General features: G+C 43.5%; 1 protein-coding gene across 5 annotated transcripts in view; it reads left to right on the top strand.

The window, feature by feature from the left end:
* Positions 1-19,654, top strand: part of MB21D2 (Mab-21 domain containing 2) — a 61,953-nt gene that overhangs the window by 17,523 nt on the left and 24,776 nt on the right. The window contains exon 1 of one of the 5 annotated variants that reach the window (XM_032986878.2): positions 9,406-9,451. The exons of the other annotated variants lie outside the window; for them this stretch is intronic. The gene's annotated coding sequence lies outside the window, so the exon portion shown is untranslated. Of the gene's footprint in view, positions 1-9,405; positions 9,452-19,654 lie in introns of those variants that run through there. 5 annotated transcript variants of the gene reach the window in all.

Below are 19,654 nucleotides of genomic sequence, written 5' to 3'. Positions count from 1 at the left end.
TTGTATTTAGCTATTTGAAAAGGATGGCTAATTGGTGTGTACTGGTTGGATACAAATATACAAGCCAAGTTATGAAAACATTTGGCTGATTGTGATTCATGGTATGTACGTGGTGCTGTATCATAAGGCATATAATGCACATATAGACTCTTTTTTGTCCATCTTTATTTGCTGCTGTGTAGCATACTTCTAAACTGTGATTTTGTCAGGTCAAGGATGCTTTGTACAAATTTCTAATTCCTGGAGAGAGGGTAAGCTTGGAGGCTTTTGGGGATGTTTATTTTTATTTTTACTTTTTCAAGAAAAAATAAAATTAGTTTCTAGCCCCTCCCATGATATAAAGAATCTTGAACTAACAAGAGTAGACATTCAAAAGAGGAAGATTTTTTTGGAAACAAGGAGTGAATTCAGGGTTTTCCAGTGCTTTAGGTTTAGCTCCAATTTGTAACAGAAGAGTGTTTGTCTCCTTTCACACATGTTCTGATGCAGTTCTTTCCACTGTAGCTTTTGAGGATGGGATTGGACTTTTTCCTCTTATAAATCAGTGTAATGTACAGTGTTTCTTCAATATTTGATTAACCTTTTTCTGTCCCCAGCATCTTGATTTATACAAGGTTCTTCCTAGGCAAGATCCATACTAAATGGAACAATGGTCCCTGCATTTCTTGACAGGTTTGTACTTTTGTAAAGTGCATTTTTCCATGTAGTGAGACCAACTGAAGTCTCTGCACATGACAGTGAAGAGTTGAGAAGACAGATGGGCCTGGCCAAGCCACCACGGTCTTCTTAATGTGAAACTTTTCTGCCCTGAACTGAGCTTGAAAATGATACTATAGGTTCTCATTTGCAGCTTAACTCTGAAACCAGTTATGGTATGTCCTGTTAATTTCCTAGAAAGGTATTTGCTCTTTCCCTCCCTGCCTCCGTTTTGTTTTAAAGACCATTCTTGAAGTCATTTTGATCACTCTGTCCGCAACAGTTTACAGCACATTTTGTTTCCTGTCCAGACTGGCTCAGTTTTCTCTATGCCTTAGCACTATATAACTAAGAAAAAACCCCTTCTTTGTGCTAGCTTGCCATGAGGGAAGACTAGATCTAGGAAGTATTGAAATGGTGGTTGAGGAGGGAACATATAAACAAATGGAAGATTTGACTCTTTTTTGTAATTTTGCTTAGTTGTTTTTAGTGCCCAAGAGAAAAGGAAGGAGGAGTAATTTTTTTCAGGTCATAATGTGGCCTTTGCAACCTAAAATGCTCCTAGACTTACCACTTTTGTACTTCTAGTGTTCTCTGTGAAAAGATCTCTCACTTCCCTTTTCAAGGACAGGATAAGACTGCAGTGCTTGGCTTGGATCATTGTAAAATCTGCTTATCCATCTGTTTTGACTTTCTTTTTCTTCTAACTCTTGTCTTCACTGGTATTGAAAACATGCAGCCAAAGTTGATGAGGACAAGTCTTAAGTTATGGTCAGTCTCTACTTAACTCTTTGCAGCTTTTCTTTAAGGAGGAGTGTGACTGAGCAAAGCTATTAAATCTCTCTCTTTTTTCTTTGTTTTTCTTTCTGTCCTAATGCAGCAAGGAGTTTTAATCTGCCTTTTGAACTGAAAGCTCAGTCACTGATCTGAAATGGTGTACTGTGCCTGGTGGTACTGAGCATTCTGCAAGGAGCTTGGGCTCCTCCATCTCTTAGTCTTTTCTTCTGGATGTCAGGAGATGCCTACACTTTATGATTACTGCAGGTGAGGTTGTACATGACAGATAACCAAATGTCAGGCTTCAAAAAAGAGGCAACGTGATAGCTGGCTTTACTACCCAAGATTTCTGCCCCAGAAGAATGTTCTGCTGACAGACATCTTCATGTGGCTCCTGGTGCTGCAGCTGAAGAGGCACCCACACTATCTGGTAAGGTCTTGGCAGGGAATGAAACAGCAGTCCTGTTTCACCTGATACATATCCAGCAAAGCCATCCCACAAATGTCAGATTAATGGTTGACAGTAATACTTAAACTAGCATTTCATGTGAAGACAGAGACTTTTGGTTTCTGTTGCTAGTAATTCTAGGAATTCTTGGTTGGGGACAGAGCCCTATAGTACTCAAGTCTGTGCAAAGATTAATGAAAAACTGCGATCTTTGCTTTGAAGATGTCTTTAGGATATAAGTAGCAGAAGCATCTTAAGTAGTCCTGTGCCTTGTGCTACTCTGTTAACTTTAGTTTTCATTGGGTTGTTTTAACCGTTGACTGGACTGTTTGCAGTTACTTGTTTTTTTGTTTGCTCCTCTATGCATTTCAGCAAAAATCCCTGCTGATCATCTTTCAGGATTTGTCTTACTTGTTTCTGGAAGTTCCCCTTTTGAGGAGCTTGGTAGGGGTTTGCTCACTCGCCCTAGCAATAATTGAGCTGGTTTAATGAGTAATGGATAATAAATTGGCTTGATTTCCCATTTGCAGTCTGGACTAGAAAAGCTGATTCCCTTAGTCTGCTGCGCACTGAAGGCCTCAAGCCAAGCTGCTATCAATTTTACCTTCTCCTCCTGTGAAACTGCTAAAGAAAAGGTGCTTTCTGGATCATGTGTGTGGAACAGATGTGGCTTATATTACTAGATGATTCAGCTAAAACTGATGCCAAAACATCTTCCAGAACTCTCAGCTGGCTGTTTGGTTAAGAAAAGGAATAACCTGATAAAAATGCTGGGCTGGTTCTGCCATCTGTCTGTAACTGCAGCCATGTCAGGTACCGTTGCCTTTGATTTAGCAAAGATCTAACAGAGTGATGGGATGGGGGGTGCACACAGAGGTCTTGTGCCATGAGACCAGGCATCACTGGAGATGTGAGACTAGAACTGGGTGCTGCCAGCCCAGGACCATGAAAGGAATACAGAAATGCAATTGCAATAGGGCTGGTTAACATGTGGAGGTACTTAGATGCAGTGTGTGCCCAAATTACACACCACTGCTCTCACTCCAAGTGTTCCTTTATTGCCTAATACTGTCAGCACAGAGATCACTGGAGTCTTCTTGGCCAAATGTATTTCCTTCCGCCTTCTGCTGAAATTCTGTTTTCACAAATAGGAATGTGATTAGCTCACCTATTTTCTTTGCAGTCACACTTGGCAATCTCCCAGAAGGCCACTGGAATAAGTTTTTTTTGAGGCTAGATGTATACACAGACTCATGCTAGTGATGGGACTGGGCAGCTGCCTGAAAGTCTAGCACTGTAAATGCACCTTTGTTTGTTTAAGACTTGCTTATATGTAGACTAAGTGCAGAGAATGAGCATTAGTGCTTGATCAAATTCAGTCAACGTGTCTTAACAGCACGGCTCTTTGGACTTTACTGATGATGTTGTAAATCGCAACACTTTAACCCAAAATCAGGTTAAACTTTTATACATGGATGAAGTCCAAGTGAAGTATGCTGCTGTTGACATGTGGGGAATCCAGCCCAAAGAGCATAAACTGGCTATTTTGTAACCCATGCTAGAGAAGTGTTAATCTCAATTGATAAAAAAGCTGAACCAGACATGGTTTTTGCTTCACAGAGGGCATTTATGGTGGATACAGTGTAGCAAGTCTTGACACTGGAGAATGTGGTGTCTACAGTGTTGCATCTCTGACTGCCAGAAATCCTATTAATGCAGAATGATTGCGGGGTACCAGCTGCCTCCAGCAGCCAGAACCCAGGGTGCTGGTAGCCTCACTCATGGATGCATCAAAGGGAAGAAGTGTCTGCAGGTGGTGATGGTGTTGGGGATTGTCTCCCCTCCACGTTCCCAGGAAATCTTCAACTCTGTCAGAGTCTTCTGTTGAAATCTGTACTACATTCTGCCTTAATAAAGAGAGCTAACTATAGGAAAAGCTGTGGTTTGTTTCTGTGACTGCTGAGTCAGGAGGGGGTGGAGATGAGAAACCCAGGGTTGTCATTCTGTTCCCATGGGAAAACTGTTCGCACCTTGGCACAATAGTTCCTCTCAGTATCTGTCCTCTGGGAGCTCTCTCTATGGTTCAGCAGCCCTACCTGCCTTCCTTTAGATATCAGGATACCTCTCTATTGTTGCTTGTTTCTGGAACGTAGTCTATAAACCAGACCTCCTGTGCCAGTGAGCAGAGCAGCCAAAAAAAGCAGTCTCTGCTCAGTGCCTGGGTACATCTCCTGGTAATTTGAGAGGGGTCAAGTGTGGCATGCTTGGGCTACTGCATGGTATTGGATGTAACCTTGGTGTTCCATGGGAGATGGTGGTCTTTTAAACAGTGGGTGGTGCTCCCCATGCTCTGTGCCTGTAGAGTCCAGCTGCTTGGGGAGAGGAAACCGTTTGCACTGTCTGGCTTGCTTTTTTCTATGTAACTATTAAATAAGACAATTGGGATCTCAGCTATGCTTCTCTGGTTTCTTTTGTGTTTGATGTTGCGTCTTCTGTTCTGTACCCAGCCACTGAAGATTTTTGTGCAGCTCAATATACAGGGGCTGGTGCTTTCAAAGCAGGAGGGTTGATGTCCTTTCAGGTTAGTAAGGGCAGGCTCTGACAGCAAAACCTTGTCAAAATGCTTGTAGTTTTTGCCAGGAAGGCTTTTTCCTACCTTTGCCTGTATCTGAGCAAAAGGTGGCAGAACTGGGCTCATACTGCAGGGTTTCAATGGAAACACTTTCCTAATCATGCATTGCATCTCTTGCACTTTTTGGCGATGCTGACAGAAGAGCTTGCAGTATAGGCTGGGTTAATGGTGCTTTTGTGTTGCTACCAAATTCTCTTTAATGATAGAGTACTTTGTGGACCCTTAAATTTCACTCAGAACTGCATGCATTCTTTGGTTCTAAACAGTAAAATGCTGCATATTGCAGACTGAGGTGTGCCTTGGTAGGTTAAAAACCACCCAGTAAACACAAACCCAAACCCAGGTGGATGCAAATGTGAAGTAAAATATATTTACCAATCTTTTATTTACTTTTACCATGAAGATTTTAAATGGAAGCATGGGTGCTAATCAGATAAAGAGGCTGTTTTGTGTATTTAAAGTGTAAAACTTTTTAGTCACTTGCACTCTGAGTAAGTTGCTGCAGTATCAGAAGTTTGCAGTTCCCTCCTTAGCTCTGTGACCATTGAATAGTGGAGATGATACAGTAGGCTAAAAACATAATTTGGTGAAAATTAATTCCTCTCTGCTCCACCTCTTCCTGTGAGCAAAAGGAGGGGGAAGGCACAATGAAGACATCTGTTCCTTTGAACCCACTCACAGACTTGCTGGGTAATAAAACTGAGGGAGAGGAGGAGAACCTAATGCTGCTGTTCAAGTGGTTGCTAATCACTGATTGTTGAGTACTGAGGGGGTGAGCTTTTGTCATGTTGACCTTCTTAGAGGATATTGAAAAGAAGCTGGCACTGACCTCTGCCAGGATTTAAATCCAGGAGACTCAGAATCCCTTTGTGCCCCTTTCAAAGAGGAGGCAAATCTCTGTAGTAGCCACGATCTCCCCTCTGCCTCAGGGTAGGTGCCTCTGATGTACTGACCTAGATGCTGCATTCTCCTCTCCTGGATGAGCCCTTCTCTGCCAGTATATGACTGCAATCTGGGTTGCAGCAAACTAAACTGGATTCCTGCGCAAAAAAAAAAAAACAAAATGAACTTGTCGCCTGGACTCAGATCATGCCCCACCTCTCATCCGCACTTTGCTCTTGTTACGTGTAGTGCTTAAAATCTTGTGGCCATAAGCACAGGGCTGTGGGGTCGTCCCCATCCCCCCACTCCTCCTGCCTAATCTCATTGTGCTGCTTAGTCACAGCAAAGACTGCTTTAAAGGGTTTAAGTGGCCCTGCTCCTGGCTGGGTGTGTTGTGCTCTATGTTCAGCCTGGAATGGTTGATGTAAGTAAGAGATCAGGTTGCACACATCTACTGCTTCAGAGTCCTCCTGTTGTTTCAGCAGGTGCATGCATGAATATTAGGTTTCCCTCTAAGTATCATATCTGGAAACAAAAGCTGTGTAGTAACCAACATGTTAAAAAATGCCGAGGGGGTGATACATTGATCTCAAACTAATAAAATGAGGCCAACAACCCTTTTATGAGCTCAGCCACAGAATGCAGGGTCAGATGGTCCCTTAAGAGTTTTCCCAGGCCCTTAGAAGTGTCATAAGGCATAAACCAATGATTGTGGCACCCACTGGCACTGGTAGGGTTGATGGGGGCCATTCTTAAATTGTGGATTTCAAGTCTCCTGTGTATTCTTTCATTACATTCTCCCTTAGCTAGGGAGGAGCTGTCAGAGAAATGGCCATCTGGGAGGTGGTATAAAGTCTATAAACCAGGGATGTTTGTTCAGAGTGGGAATGGTTCTGCCTTAACCAAAGGTAACAAGGAGGCAGCTGCTAGAGAGAAAGATGGCTTTGTTCAATGATGTGAAAACTGTGAGCCAGGAGCCTGCTGGTTGGTATTTGCAGAGCTGACTGGGTTGGACAAGAGAAGTCTCTTAGGGGTGTGATGGACACAGAGGTATCTCTGTATTAGTGAGCGGGATGGAAACCAAGGCTGAGCTGAGTAGAGGCATTCAAGATGAGAGAGAAGTTGAAATGGCTGATGTTTTCTTTGTGAATACCTGCCTAGCAATTGTGGCTCTCAGCACAGCTGAGAGCTGCAAATACACAGTCCCTGAAAAAATTCTCGTACATCCTTATAGAAACAGTCAAAAATCTCTCTGGCCTTTCAATTTCTGTCCCAAGGTGCAAGGTTGATGAACCTACACAGTGGAGGAGAAATAGGGGCTTTGTTATTGTAGGTGACACTGGAGCATGATGATGTGATTTAAAGTGATGGGCTTCTTTATTTTGTGGCTGTTATCCGTAGGGACAGATATATTATGTTATAGAGATGAGAAAGGAGTACAGGAGCTCCCAGACACCTCCCAAAACTGTAGTGGATGACATAATGTGAAGGGAAGAGATAGCACCACAATGTAACAGCACGTGTAGTGTGACCTATGAAGTTGAGCAAGCTAGCAGGGCTAAGCTGCTGCAGAGGCCTGGAAAAAGAGTGTGAGCACCAAACGCTGATGGAAGAGAGGCAAGTGAGGCTGGTAAAGCAGTAGGCAAGAGTAGAGGCTCGTACTGAATTAATTCTATGAGCTAAATAGGCGTTTGTTCCAAAATTAATCACTTGAAATATTAAGCAATAGTGCTAAGGTGTTAAATGCAGTGTCCCTAGTAAGCACAATTGTCCCACACCTCAGGGACTGTCTGTGTGCAGGATTGAAAAAAAATCACCAGAAAGAACCCTGTGTTTCTTAACCCAATGTTTTTATCCCCGTTCTCTCTCTTATGGCATGGAGCGTCTTGAGGTGCTGGGAAGAGCCTTTGGCCGCAGATTCACCCTTAGCAAGAGGAATAGGAGGGAAACCCCAGCACTCATACAGCGCTAAGATCCAGAGGAGGCAACAAGTGCCTCTAAACAACAGAAGACTGCTCGATGCCAGCACAAAAGTATGTTATATGTGCAAGAGCTCATCAAGGGAGAGGAACACAAAGCCAAGGATGTCACTGATGGGAGGCAGCCCTCAAAAACGACATGTGTGTACTAGTTTGTGGGTGAAATGAGCAGCTGAGTGAGAGAATGATGCTGCGAGGAAACCTCGTGAGGTCGGGGATGGAGCTGGTCTGTCATTAAATACGTGATAGTACCACAAGCTGATCTGATTATGCAGATGGCTACTGTAGCAGTATGTTTGCTTAGTTTCAGTGCAAAGCTATCAGCAGAGACAAGCAGGAAGGAAGGATATGAAGGTCAAAGTAAGTTCCTTTATAATAAATGCATTAAGGTGGTTAAAGGGGAGTAGCAGATCTCTTAGTAATAGGTTGCAGCACATTCCCTAAGCTGGGTTAGTTTTAGTTTTAACAGAGATAGAAAATAGAGTAGAACAAAGAACATGGGTTAGATAAAAAGGGATGCTCTCTGTCTACCCAGTGGGTAGGAGTTCAGGCTGATAGACTTTAATGGGGTGTCTGGGAAAAGTTCAATTATATATGCTAAAATCAGGAGCTCTCCTTGTCCTTGAAACACATTGCTTCTCTGGAGAAAATGTGATCACGAAAATGCAAAACTTAGCCAATTTTACTCATCTGTCAGGGCACTAGATAGGCATAGACCTTACAACTGTATTTAGAAGAGGTTACAACACTGCCTAGCAGAGGTTATAATACTGTCCAATAACCTTCATGAAAAAGAAGTTTTTACACTGCAAGACAGCTTGAATAAATTCTTTGATTTACTTCACGAAAGCAGCTTTTCTGGCAACAAAAACATTGTGCAACATGATTGTACAACATACTATATTCTATCCTAGAGGCAGAAGAAGAGCCACCATGGATTTGGTTAGCAGATCATGTGGGAGTCTTCTAACTTGACAGGAACACCAGAAGTACCACCTGTACTGAGTGTTTGTCTTGGAACAAGCCAGCCTTATTCTTTCTTTTCCCTATCAATCCCTAGCCAGTACTGAGTCAGTGGTTAAGATCTGTATGCAACACTAGTAAGTATGGACTCTACTGTGTGCTGGGACTTAGAGGACACTTAGGAAAGACTGGAAAACAGAACCTGCGAAGTATTGTTCTCCTTTGTCCTTTTCTTGAAGTGCTAGCCTTGGGTCTGAAATGTCCTGGATGGAAAAATTGCTTGTAATAACCCATGATGGTATAGGCTTCATGGAAATGAAATCTCTGTGCAACACTGCTCTCTCTTCACCCTGCCTTTCAAGACAGAGTTTGGTGCAGACCCCTGCAACGCTGTTAGGAAGAGCAAAGAGAGGGTTGCAATAGTGTCCATGGAGCCACTCCCCGGCCCTGCCGTAGTTCCGCAGGTTGAAGGTAGGGGTCTGGAACCATTCATTAAGGCTCACTGTGCTCTCAGATGTGAATTTTTCTGTTCACACTAACCAGGGTACGATGGGCAGAGGGTCATCTCAGCACCCTGCTTGCTATTTGGCTAGCTCTGTGCAGAGGATGAGTTATTTCTAACTTGAGAGTTGTGCTGAGTCTAGACTTGTTTCTGGAATTGCTTCCCTCTGCTTGGCCTGAACTGTTTTAAGGAAATTGCTACGGCGCAAGTAGACTTTAGTCAGGAGCCAGGGAAATGGACCCTGAAAAATGGACCTTGAATCTATGAATCAGCTTCAACAAAGAAGGAGAAAAATAGAAGTGCTATGAATGTCCTATTAGGGTGCAGACTATTGCTCACAGATTTCTCTCTAGTTAGGAGCAGAGCCCACCTTTGGGAGCTTGCATCCAGATTCCCAGTGAGACCCATGTCAGATGGTTCCTCAGAAATGTGAGCAGCTGCTGTCTTCCACAAAGCATAAGGTCCCAGCCACTGTGTAGGAAACCACAGAGCTGTCAGGCTCTGCTTTGTATGATGTTGATGCTCAGTGCTGCTGTCACACTGCTGGGGATCCAGGACGGAGGAAGGCTCTGGTGAGTGCGACCCTGCAGCCTGCAAGGAATAATCCTTTTCTGGTGTTTTGGGATGGTACAGTTAGGAAAAACCCTCAGGGTCTTTCATCTTCTTCTGAAACAACCAGACAGCTGGTTTTACAGGCAGTGGGGTGGACTCAGTAGGCAGTTACTTCTGTTCTGAGGTGGTTGTAGCTCTAGTCTGACTGATGCATAGCTATCTGCAGGGTGGGATGGACAGAGAAAGTGGGTTTTGCTAACAAATGCCCATATCTTCCCTTTCATCCTGACAACATTCTTCTATTACAGAACTTTTTACTAATCTCCCCTATATCAGCTTTAATTTAGCAGTGCACAAACCATTCAGACTAAGTTTGTCAGTTCTTTCACTGGGAGCAGGATTTGTTAGTCAGCAGCGCTAGAAGGGATGTGTGTGCCCTGGTGCCTTCCTCTCTTTGCCTAATTCTCTCTTATGCAGTGGGATTTGTCTGGACTGATATGCTGATACTATTTACAGAAGAACTCTGCCCAGACCTGTCATTGGCTGGTAGAGAAGATGGGGTTTTTTGATCATTAGGCCTGGGCCAGAATATAATCTCTCTCTTCCTTCTAAAGGAGTCATAGAGCAGCCGAAGAAGCAGCTTAAAATAATGAACTCCTGACCCATAGCATTTGATACTGTGTTTTAAGAGGAGTCTTCTCTTTGTGCTAACCTCCTTTTTCCCCAGTGGGAATGGCAGTGAGTGAGGTGGAACGGGTGATGGTCATCTTCCATGCTGCAGAAGAATTACAGGCACCAGTAAACTTAACAAGTGGGCATTGAAATGCCAGCATTGCCCATAACCCGTAGCTACAGCATGGAGCTTGTGGCCCCATGACACATAAATGCCAAAATACAAATGGGCTTAAAAGGAGTTGTGCAGATTCATAGAGAACTTGTCTGTCAGTGGCTATTTAGCATTTACAGGTCTTCATGCAGAAACCTCTAAGCCACACACTGTTGGAAGCCAGGGAAGGTATATCAGAGCAGGTATTGCTGTAGGCTACTCAGCCTTTTTACGCTTTTCCCTGAAGTTTCCACTCCTTGTCACTGTCAGACAGTCTGTGGTAGATGAACTGACCCAGGATTGTTTTTCTACTGTTGTTGAACACTGACTGTTGCTTTGTCACAATGTCTCTCCCACCCCTGTCATTTTTGCCTTTTGCACAGAGGCTTGTCACGCTGGCATCCCAGTTGGAGCCTGCTTGCGTGAGGCATCGTCCTAATGAGTGCTGGAGCTCAGAAGTTCCATTTTCACACAAGTAGGGCAGCTGCTCCAGTGTGGGTGAGAGAGGAAAGGCAGACGCAAGTATCATGAGCAATGAGGGTGTTTAAAAATAAATGGCACAGCAGTTCAGTTGTGCAGACAGATCAGCTGTTTTGCTTTTTTCACCTGTGTGAGCATCTCTGATGTGCCCGCCATTGTATTTTGCAGCCTGATACCTTCTCATTCCTCCTTCATTTGCTGAGCCCTTGTCTCTGACACTTCGACTACAAGAATTTCAAAATATGTTAAAGACATAAATGTTAAAGAGATAAATGCATGTTTTCTGGCATCTTATACTACCCTCACTCATAGCAGTGGAATACGAAGTATATTATTTATGACCTTTTTCAGCCCTTTTCTTTCAAGGGGTCTGGACATGAAACTCAAGAGTTTTCCTGTTGGGAAGGTGATCCTGCTTAGTGTTGGACTAGTGTCTGAATGGGTGGCTTGTACACCACAGGTCCTTCTCTCTGGGACCAGCCAGGGATGTGCTCTGTAGCAGACTGTGGAGCACAGGCTTTCTTAAGGATTTTAATCCAAAACATATAATTCACAAAGCTTCTCTTGCTGGAATAAATGTTATGACCAAACATGAACAGCTCTTAGTTTGTGGGTTCTATTGCTTACATGTTTTTCTACCTTACCCTCCTCTACCCAGTATCCCCTCTGCTAATTGCTTTTCATCAAGTTTATCTGATATTTCTTAGTAGATAGGAATATCATCAGCCATTCACTAGATGCTTTGGATTTCTGTCGAAATAGCTTCTTCTTAACAGGGGGTTCAGGCTTTGGTATCCACACTGCAAAACTTCAGGGTGGAGTGACTTCACATGTTGGAAGTGCTGGTTTGTGACCTGTTACCTGCTGGGGTTAGATACCTTTTGGCCTGGACCACTAGGCAAAGGCCTCCTGACAATGTTCAGTGCCGGCTTTTTTCCTCCTGCCAAACCCTTCACACAGCACACTAATGTTGCTGGGTTTCTATTCCAGTTTTCTTTGAGGCATGCACCTCTCTTTTCCCTAGCCCTTGCTCTACTCTTGTCACCTCAGCACCCATCATGGGGCTTTGAGTGGGACTTTCAAGCTCACGCTGGGTCAGCCTCTTCACCTCCAAGAGCAGGTGAGACAGAGACAGATGGCTGGGTTGATTTTTAAGGCCATACATATGTGTTAGGTTACCTTACTCTGTTTCTGTGACTTTAGGGAGCCTGTGTGCTCAGAGATAATACAATGCTAGTCTATGCACTACAAAAATTTGCAATTTAAAGCTCTTTCATTAAGAAGAACTGTTGCATTCCTTTAGGACTACTTGTATGTTTCATCTGAACTCCCTTCTCAAAACATCACATTCAAATGTGATTCTGTTCTCAAAAGCTGCATGCATAGCCTTTCTGGCATATGCAAAAGAGGTGCTATTGGTTTTACCTTAGCTTTATTCCCTAGCTAGTCACGAGTTCATTTATTTGTTCATGTTTATTTATTATTTGCAATGCCTAGCTATGTAACCTCATTGCTTACCCCATTCTGTAATCAGTTCTTCCCGTCTAGTAGGAAAGAAAATACGCACATACTGCAGTTTGTGTTACAAATGGCTAGCATGCTTGTGTATCAGCATTGACTATATAGCTGCTCTGCACCTTCAAGTCTCATGAAAGCTCACAGGGTAAATCTTTTATAGGCTCCAATCCAGTTCCCACTTAATGGAAAAAATCTTATTGGTTTCAGTGGTATATGGATCAGTCTTCTAATCCTATGAAGGAATGTAGCTGTATTCTTCTGTGGATTTTAGCATGACTGTATGCTGAATGCCATAAAGACTGCTGCAATATTAGCCTGCATACTTTCCATCGGGGTGTGAAATCATCTTGATGTTTGGAACTGCTCAGATATTTTTTCTAAACCGTCGCTTATCTCTGCATGGGAGCACTGCGCTGTAATAGCTTTAGGGCTGATTGAATATTGCATGCTACTGGACTTTGAGTTCCCCCTTAATCCAGGGGATTCCTACAGTCTTTCTGAAAACTAGGATAGGGAAAGGGGAGGAGGATGTCAGAAAGGTTTTAAAAGGAATTTGTAACGAACCTTTGCAGGCAAACTGTTAGATATTACGGGTCTGTTAGCGTGGTTTTCTGCATAAAGTGATTGATGTCTTACTTTGAAGCCATTCTGTAGATTTCCATCATGTTTTTAATCTTTGTAGTTTTATTGAAGCATATCTAAATGCTACTAAGAAGTTTTCACTGACTTACAGCTATGTGGGGTCTCTGACATTGTTTCAATATAATATTTAAATATTTTTGATAGGAGTGCTGCATATACACAGAGATTTAGAAAAGAGTTTAAAAATAATTCTTGGGCGTTACTAACACCTCCTATATTGAGAATCCTATAAAGTGGGTTTTCTTTCTTTATGCTGTCAGGTTTAACTTGCTGCACTGGATTCATCCTGAAGAGTTGGTCAGAAACTGGCTGTCTTCTCTGCTTCTACATTGAGCCTGTTGCTCTTGTGCAGTGCCAAAATAGTGGTTGCAGATACTAATGTCACATTTTTCTGTAAAGAACAATCTTCTTAATAAAACCAAGACCATGCAACTTCCCCTTTCCTTTGCTCTGGATATAGCTTTTCTTTTTTTGTCTGTAAATGCTATTTAACTTTTAACTTGTTTAGTTTTCCTTGGAACTGACAGCTCCCACTACTGATCTGCCATTTCTCTGAAACAACTTTGCAAATCATTTCCTTTATGTGGCAGAGTGGATGCATGTCTCTTCAGGGTGATGGAGGGCACAAGCTACAGCATGCTGGCAGCCTTGTTTTGGTTCCTGTTTCAGACGGATTTTTTTGCTGTAGTGTTGCATTTCTGCAGACGACTTGTCAACCTTCCTGTATCCTTTCGTATGGCAGTGGGAGAGCCAAATGCCACTGAGTCAGAGGGTTGAACAGATTGGGAGGATCAGCTCCAATGGCTGAGTGAGGCAGCTGAAGCCCTTGGCTGAAAATTTGGTACCCTGAAGTCTTAGCGACCTTGTGCAGCTCTATAACAATTGTTTTTCAGACGGGGACCCACCTTTGACTTTTTCCTATGGTGAAGCAGAGCTTCTTTCAGGGCCTTATCCCAGTATGCTGGGATCAGAACAAGATGTGTCAATAGTGTCTTCCCAGGCCTTGCTGGCAGATGAGAGCAGATCTTCCTTAAGCAATCCCTGCTTTTTATGGCTTTTGTTGCTCTGAGAGACCCATGTACCCAGCAATGGCAATGACCTGTAGAGCCCTGCCATCCAACCTCTGTGTGGATGCGGAAATAGCAGCTTCAAGGCCTCTGATGGTCAGGCCTGGCTGCTTCTCAGTGCCTTACAGGATCTTATAGCAGAAGCCTTAAGGGGCTGGGTCTCCTACTGCAGCACCCATGGGCAGCCCTGTGATCTGTCCCCAGACTCACTCCTAACTACTCACCATTTTTTAACAGCCATGTGAAATATGTGCGGGTCTGTCCTCACACGTGCTTGGCATAAACAGAGCCAGAAACATGCCTCTGAGCATGAGAAACATGCTCTTCCTGGGAAGTCTGGCCAGGAGCACAATTGGAGTAAGTCAGATATGGATCACAAGGTCAGGATAACGATTAGTCCTACCCTTCCCCTTGGTTGTAATTAGCTGTGGTGATGTCACTCTCTGTTCTGACTTCTTGCTGGCATTAATTATAGAGCTGCAAATTTCCTGCCTTTCCATATTAATTGCTCTCTGGGAAACTCAGAGTTTACACCCTCTGTTAATGTCTGCCAGCAAACTTCCTCATCACATGCTACAGGGCCTAACCTCTGGCTTGTAGCAGTGCCTGGAAATAGGCTTGATTGGGGTGCTTGCTCAGGTACCTTCCTGAATGTGAACACCTCTGGGTTAGGAATGCTCCTTCTGCTTCTCTTGAGCTTGTGTACTTTGATTCCATTTCATTTTGGATTCAGTCCTGAGGAGTGAGAGATGTTTAAAACCCATAGGGACGTTACCCCTCCCTATAAGGGAATTCTGTCCCCTCTAGGAAATATAATTTCTCTCGCTAAGCTTAGCTATAGCCTTAATACTAGTAACTGAGGAACCTGCGTAGGAACTGCTAGATGAGCCTGTTTCTGCTGGAGTTATTCTCTCTGCTGGTGGGAGAGAGTTCAGGAAGTCTGAACTGGAGCAGTCCTGCATAGCTCGAGTGGCCTCGTATCTATCCTAGTTCTGCGAGGACCCTACAGCCTTCTGCTTGGACTGTGCCACTAAGGGGCTCTGTCTGTGCAGCTGAAACCTTGCTTCAGGGGCTGTGGCTTGAACCCAGACAGCAGGGGCATCTCTGGCACCCATGGACCCTCATGAGCTCTATGCAGCCTCTAATCATAGGGGCCAAATGGGGAGGGTAGGAGAGTTCTGCTAGAGGGATGTGGGAAGGAGGTAACAGTGGTTGCCCTAAGAGTTGTCAGGAAAGAGGACTCAGGCTGTTGAGGGCAAGTGAGATCCTGGTGGTCAGGAATGTCACCATGAGCTGAATGGATTTATAACCATTTCAGAGTGGACAGTCCTGGTTAAGTGCTGAGGCTCCAGATCTGGTCTGTCAGCCCCTGAGCCAGGCTGGTGTTGAGAGAAGGAAGCGAGCCTGTCTCCTCTGTTGGGATGTTCCTCTTAGCATGTGGGTATGAGGGGCTGCCTGTATCCCTGAGCAGGCTGTCCTAGGCAGCTTCTGTGCTATACATAGAAGCTGATGCAGGATGTGAGGAACCAAGGATCTGCACTAATACTCCTCCATTTAGAGAAGATCATAAAAATATGGTTCAGATCCTGTTCTGAGGAAGCTAAATCCAGACCATATGTAGTGGCATTTGAAGGGTTTATTTTGGTATTGCTGGATGATATTTGCCCCCGATTCTCACACTTGTTTTGCAGCCATTTATTTTCCTGGATGATTCCTCAGCCTTGTGCGTTTTGCTCTGTACAGACCTCAGCAAGGTGGCCTCGTGGCTCCTTCAGTCAAGCATCTCCCAGTCAATCCTCCTTTTGTTTTGGGTGTCTCTCCCCTTTCAAGTGGGGTGCGTCTATCACAATGGAACCGTCAGTAACATGAGGGGGAACATATCCCATAATCAGAAACGTTCTGTCTGGAGAGAAGTGTTTATTATACACAACTTGTTAGGGACTGTCAATCAACCAGGCTCCCTTTGTTACTCCATAATGCATCATTAATGATGGCTGCTGCTGTGCATTTAATTTCATTGCACACAAGGGCCTTGTCTCTGTCTCCCCATCCCCTTCCTCCTCTTTATAATCACCAGCACAGACGAAATTAATAAATTGATCCAGGGAAGGAGAGCTACAGGCTTGCTATAGGCTATGTTCAGTGTCCTTGCTCTCACTGAATTGTACTTTACTCTTTGAGAAATCTCTTGGATGTCAGTGGAGTTATTTTGGGATTACAACTTGCTCTGCATCCTGAGGAAGGGGATTGGTATCTGCCTGCACACATAGATGAGCATGGACCATGTAAAGAAAGGCCAGGGGTATCTCATGAAAGTGATCTGTTGAGTGCTGAGAATGCATACACCTCATCCTTTTCAGCTCTTCATTTCTGCTCCCATCCTTCTGGATCTTTGAGCCCTGAGAACATGCTGATGTTTTGCTGATTGTCATTTTACTCATTCAGCCCAATTTGCTCAATTAACTTGAAAGAAGACTATTCAACTCCTCCAGGGCTTATAAAAGGTGGCTGGGAGAAACAAGCTTACTGGAGGCTATAAATTCACTAAGAAAGTCAGTGCATCCCCTGGAATTTTTTAAGAAACCACAAATAGTAAAAAAAAAAAAACTAACCCTGAAAATCCCCAGTCAAGACTGCTAATAGAAAAGGCTAGTTGTAGTGTGTTTTGTTTGTTAAATAAACCAAACTATGTGGTTTGGGATTGGCTCGTTGGAAGCCCTGAAGCTGATTTTCCCCTACAGTCAAAGTCTGCAGCCTTCATCTTCAGCTGAAACTCAGCACACCAGTAATGGCTAGGATGATTCTGCCTTCTGGCTGGAGTCTACTAATTTGTTTTAGTTGGTCTCCCTGTCTCATTTATTTCTGTTTGACTATCTCTAGGGGTTTTTTTGAGCAGAGAGGGTTTGAGCCCTGGTATGAGCTGTGGATACCAAACTCTGTGGTTTTGTTGCACCTTCCAGGATTAAAAATTACTCAGATTGCCTGGGTCCTTTAGTGCTCTGTAGAAAATTCGGTCGCTCATATGTCACTTAAGTGCACAAGACACTGACGTGTTTGTTCATGTGGAAACAGTGGTTTGTGTGGTCATTCCAGCATGAAAGCAAGGATGGCTCGTATTGAGGTTAAAGACACCCTCACAAATATTTCTGCTCCATTCTCCTGTTTTGTTTTTTTTTTTTTTTTTTTCCAAAGGGGATCCACTCCTTGTCCTGATACCTGTTTCCCAGAACGACCTGCAGCTACTTCCTATCAGTCCTGAGGACACTGCATAGCAATTGGAGGGAAAGGAAATTTGGTCAACTTCAGATGGACTTCTTTAATTCTCTCTCCCCACATCCTTGGCTCCAGGCCATAGTCTTTTGGGATTTCCCCCTGGCAAACAGATTTGGCAGAGTGCTCCAGGCTGGGTTCCAGCTTGTTCGCCTTTGTCCTGTGTGTGTTGGGGCAGCCAAGCCTGGCTGTGGGTTTCCGGTATTGCTGGATGGGATCCCACTCCTGTCCATCTACACGGGCACGACCTCTCCAGTGTGTAAAAGGGAGGGAAGAGGAAGCTACACATATGTCTTCCAGTGGTTTACTAGAGGGAAAAGCTTGCCTCTACTACTCATGGCCAACAGTTTGGCCTTTCAGTCAAGAGAGCATCCTGTTCTGGAAGGCAAAGGCTATAAGTGGAGCTGATGAAAACACCTGATAAGCAGAGATGTTGCAAAAACCTTTGACCCTTTTCCAGCTGAAGGGAGTAACTGACAGAACTTCTTTGCCTCAATTTTCCTTTGTAAAGGAAAAATAACAAGATTTGATGTTTCTTTTCTGGAACAGAGTAGTTGAAGTTTTTTTAAATGTTTTGCGTATTTTCTATTTGCTGCTCCTGTACCTAGCGATCTGAAATATTTTTAGATTCTTCCTCTTGTGAATAATTTCAGAGGTTTTATGGCCTTTCTTTCAAATCAAAAGGAAGTCAAATTTCAGAATGTTTAAATCTTGGTCATAATGGATTTCTGTCTTCTGTACTGCTCTGTGGATTTATTTGATATTTAACAGACACAGAGGGGGGACAATTCTTACCTTTTGTTTAGAATTTTTTTCTAAGACCCACCATTTTGCTGGAGTCATGTTTCTGGAATTGCTTTCTCCACTCTAAGGTTACTTTTTGCCTCCACTCAGCACTAATTCCAGGGCCTCCAGTGGCCCACCAATGGAGCAAATGGTCTTTTGGTGCTGGGCTGTAAACCAATTTTCTCAGGATACAAACATTCCACTTGGGTTAAGGAAATCACCATGCATTCACCATAGTGCTGAGGGCATACAGTGGCTCCCAGTGTGATAATTTGTAGAGTTTATACAATTTGGCAGAAATCCTAAACGCACATTACTGGAAGGAAAGTGTGAAGATGTAGTGACCAGTCTTTCCTAAGAGAAAAAGGAATCGTGTCTTTGGTTTGACTCTGTAGGCTGAATTCAGCCCACGGATTTCAGTAAATATATCTAGTAAAAAGGATTTACCAATTTACCTGCTAATACTTTCTTCTCCTTTAGTAGAAGGTTCTTCAGAGAAGACCTTGCCATGCGATAAACAAGAGCTGAATTTAATCTACAAGACAAACTCCGCAAGAAGCTTAACAGTCTAGATCTTTGTGATCGTATGAGACTGAGCAAAAAGTTGGTATGAGAATGACACTCTCAACTTCACATTCTGCGTTCTTTGCTGAATTTTGTTCCTTTACGTCCAGAGAATTTTCAGGCTTGCTTTATCTTCAGGATGGATCTATAAACCTTGGTACTTCCCCCCACATTCATGGCTAGTATAGAGCAAATAATTAGTTATGGAGTCTTAAATCACTGCTTGAAGCTGTAACATCAGATCATCATTCCCTTTAAATGTCTCTGGCACAGGCTCACTATCTCTGATTTTCATGTCTCACCAGTTGCTATTTTTATGTGTTTTATATGGAAGAGGCTGCACCAAATAAAGCTATGCGTTGTAGTAAGTGCTTGCAGAGTTTAAAATGGCTCCCACTCTGCTGTGTACCTTATAACCTGAATTCCCAGCTCAGCTTTTTTCCCATGCCAGGAAATGTCTCCTACCTTTAAAACTCCTCTCAAGAGATGAAACATTAGCTTTATGCTGTCAGGAGCTGTCATTTTTGGCAATTAGAAATAGATCAGCTGACACCTGGTAGTTTTGCAAATATCTTGCTTTCCTGCAACTGCTTTATTTCTGGCTGGTTTTGAAGATTACATGCAGGGTAACTCTCCCTGATTATCCACATGCACTCTTTGTTTCTGGCTGCTATTTTCTGGCTGCTTTTTCACTGTTGGTGAGGTTTCTGGTAACTAGTAATGCTTCTGTGAGGTAGTTTTATTTGTAGCATAAGAAGGATGGAAGTGGCAAATTTCTCCCTCCCAGTTAACCCAGTCTCTGAAGAAGGAAACAGAAAATAAAAGCTGTTATTGCTGAAGACAGGGGCAAATAAAAAAGCAGCTTTTATTGCCCTAGAGATCTGTCCTCTACTAGGACTGGGAGGAAACATGCAGCAGGAGCTAGAGAATTGTATCGATAGAGTGAAACTCTTTACATGCCCTTCAGCTACATCTTTCATTAGGAAGCGCCTGCCAGCCCTCTGCTGAGCACCGATCCAGACCCACGTGTCTGGTCTTGTGCTCCTTCCATGTAGATGCTTTTGCTTTCA

The sequence above is a fragment of the Tyto alba genome, unplaced genomic scaffold, assembly GCF_018691265.1.
Source record: "Tyto alba isolate M040663 unplaced genomic scaffold, T.alba_DEE_v4.0 Super-Scaffold_10, whole genome shotgun sequence".
Classification (NCBI taxonomy): Eukaryota; Metazoa; Chordata; class Aves; order Strigiformes; family Tytonidae; genus Tyto; species Tyto alba.
This window is presented reverse-complemented; position numbering and strand designations above follow the sequence as displayed.